Genomic DNA, 3,399 nt, shown 5'->3' with positions numbered 1-3,399 from the left:
TTTAATGATCACTCACACTTTTGACTTTGCCTGGGTCTCAGCCAGCCACTAATCATTCCCTGATATTTGAAATTCTTTAGCATTAATATCAGCCACACTGGGTCGTGGTGATGGAGCTGGTTAGGAATAAACCACAGAGCTGCACCATGTGTGCCCCTCCCTCCCCTGCCCCATCCCCTCCTGCTCATCCCAAAGTTACATCGCAGCAAGGAAGGACTCCCAGGGAGAGTCTGATGGAGCTGGTGTGGACCCAGCTCTGTTCTGCCCCTTTCTGCAGGCGTGCTGTGAGCACACTGTTTAACTCGCTAGCCTCAGAATCCACATAGGGTCAAACACGGTCCAAAACCACGTGCCTCCAGATTGTGTGGAATCCTTGACCCACAGTCAGCCCAGGATAGCTAAATCTCTATCTTGTTTATTAAAAGCAGGGCGGTGAAGAAGTCATTAATCTCCTCTTAATCAAGCTTATCAGAAAACCTCAGCAATTAATAATAGCAGTAACACTTACATAGTGCTTCCTATGTCCCAGGAGCTCTTGTAAGCACTTTGCATGTATTAACACATCCACTTCTCACATACCTGCTGGGCAGGTGCCTAGATTGTCAGCTCCATTCACTAGACGAGGAAACGTGAGACGCCACGAAGGGAAATAACATGCCCAAGGTGACACAGGCAAGAAGAGGCTGCGGGGATTGTGACACAAGGCAGGCAGCCTGCAGAGCCTTGGGTCGCAGCCACTGCACATACTGCTCCCTCCTGCAAGAACTTCCTTGCAGGAATTGCTTAAAATAGTGTCATTTTGTGAGTAGAAAAGAAACCCTAGTCTTATTGTGAGCGAGTGAAAGAAATTCAGTTTAAAAACGGAAAATTTCAGAACAATGAAGTATGACTTTTATCAGCCCTTTCAAATACTTTATGATGCTTTTATTCCTCTTGATAATATATATATTTTAAATCCCCAATTACTTGGCAAATGTCTGATTGATTTTGTCTCTTATCAGTAAAGTCCCAACCAAATGCTTTTTGTTAAGCCCACTGAGAATGCAGGGTTTCTACTCCAATGGAAACCACAGCCAGCAGGGGCCGGGAAGCAGTCAATTATGGAGCCGGGCAAAACCAGATTCTCTGAAAACAGAAAAGAATCCGCTTATATTGAGAGAATTTTAAACATGCCAGTGTGCAGATGGTAAGCCCCTTTCGGGGCCTATCATTTGTGATCAAAAGAGGAGTTATTGGGGTGAGAGTTTGCAATGTATCGGAAATTTTAAAAATGTGAGTGTGGAGAGCAGCTTATTTTATTCTGACACCCCGAGCCAGTCATGAAAATTAGCCTGGGCCCATATTTGCATGGACACAGCTTCTGGAATAGCAGAGAAAGTAAAATTGAGAAGCCAAATTGGAAACCCACGAGGCTTTGCTGACTAGAAGAAACTTCCAGATGTCTCCCCTCCTGCTTCCTCGGAGGAACTGGATCCCGAGAAAGCCTCCACCAAGGATGCTCCGAGGGGAAAGTCAAGACAATTTTTCTCACACTGGTCACACATCCGGGATCCAAGCATCCTTATTCAATGAGTAGCTAAGCTTTCCAGCTAATGGTCAAACTGCATTCACGGCCACGGATACCTGTTTCCTGAATTAGAAACTGCTGATGTACCAGACATAAGACCACTAGTTATTAACCATCATGTAGTAGTTACATGTTAGGCTACCAAACTTCAAGGTCAGTAGTTTGAAACCACCAGCTGCTCCTCGGGAGAACAATGAGGCTTCCTACGACTATAGAGTTACAGTCTCGGAAACCCACAGGGGCAGTTCCCCTGGCCTTATAGGGTCACCAAGAGTTGGAATCGAATTGCCTCCATAGTAATGAGTTTGTGTTTTTGTTTCTTGGGTTCATTTTTGGTTAGATGTTCAAGGGGCTCTGGTGGCAGAGGCAGTTAAGCATTGGCAGTCAACCAAAAGGTTGATGGTTCAAACCCACCAGGATGAGGCGATATACTTCTGTCAAGATTTAGTCTTGAAAACTTCCAGGGACAGTTTGACTCTATCCCATCGGGCTGATGTGTGTTGGAATTCACTTCATAGCAATGAATTTGCCTTTTAATAAAAAATGTATTTACGTGTGTAGTGGTCCCTGGGTGGTGCTAACTTTCCACGCAGCCATCCTTTGTGAAATCAAACACATTAACAATTAGTACACTCAGCTGCAAGTTCAAGTCCACCCAGAGGCACTTCAGAAGAAAGACCTGGAGATCAGCCAATGAAAATCCATCAGAGCACAGTTCTACTCTGATGCCCAGGGGCCCACTTGATGGCAACTGACTGTTTGGTTTTATATGTTTAAGGTAAGGTATCATGATGTTATAGTAGAGAGTTGTGTAAATAAGAAATTCACATGATTTTATGCAATTTTTCAAGCCTCTTCATGGTTGATCATTTCTAATAAGCTTATCCGGAACCCAGACATAGAATTGGGAAGAGACAACGATATAAGGTTTGCTTCTTTGTTACAAATGCCATTTATTAGCTATCAACATAATTTCTGTCATTTGAACAAGATGGCCAAAAATATTCACCATATCTTTGGGTAAGAGATCTTGCTAAGTACCTAAATTCACAAAGAATTTGTTTTAAAAAATAATTAGAACTGCTATATTCCGTTCAATCTAGTATACCATCAATTAAAAGGCACACTATTTTCCCCATCACACTAAGAAAAACTGTGTTCAATTAAATTATAAATCCTTTAATTAAAAAAAATATCAAGTTTCTTAAGACTCTCTTATACTGCCCCCTCTCCAAACTTAACTCATAAATAGATAAATAGGAAAGCATATGGCAAAGAATTGGTTAAAAGTATTCCTAAATTGCATGCAGAATTTGATGTTCCTGAATCACAATTTTACCCAGTTATCAATGCCCATCCTTCTTGCTATCAAAAGAAGCTGACAAAAGAGCATTAAAAAGTAAAAAAAAACATCCCTAGCTATTGCTTCCTGGAGTTCCTTTCCAAACTGTTGAGATCTATTCTATAGGTTTTGGTATACACCCACAGGCACTAACATCCACACCTGGGAGAAAGAGGTGGCTTTCTACTCCCATAAAGCGTCTCAGACACTCCCAGGGAGCGCTCCACCCTACCGATGGAGTCCCGTGCGTAGGAACTGACTCGATGGCAGTGCGTTTTGAGTAAGACCCACACCAGGACAGGGCTGGTCAGCAGTGCAGATCAAGTGGGTCACCGCTGCAGCACAGGGCAAACGGAATGCGTGTCTCAGGATTAATGAATTATGATGATGCCCACGACAGTACACCAAACTACTGTGGGACGAAAGAAAAAGGAAGCAGAGAAGGAAGACAGCAGGGTGGAGGTAGGAAAGGAAGAGGAAGGAGGGATAC

Source organism: Echinops telfairi, unplaced genomic scaffold (genome assembly GCF_000313985.2).
Source record: "Echinops telfairi isolate 266 unplaced genomic scaffold, ASM31398v2 ScPeMD7_7420;HRSCAF=8458, whole genome shotgun sequence".
NCBI lineage: Eukaryota > Metazoa > Chordata > Mammalia > Afrosoricida > Tenrecidae > Echinops > Echinops telfairi.
The sequence above is the reverse complement of the archived record's forward strand: the minus strand, read 5'-3'. Positions refer to the sequence as shown.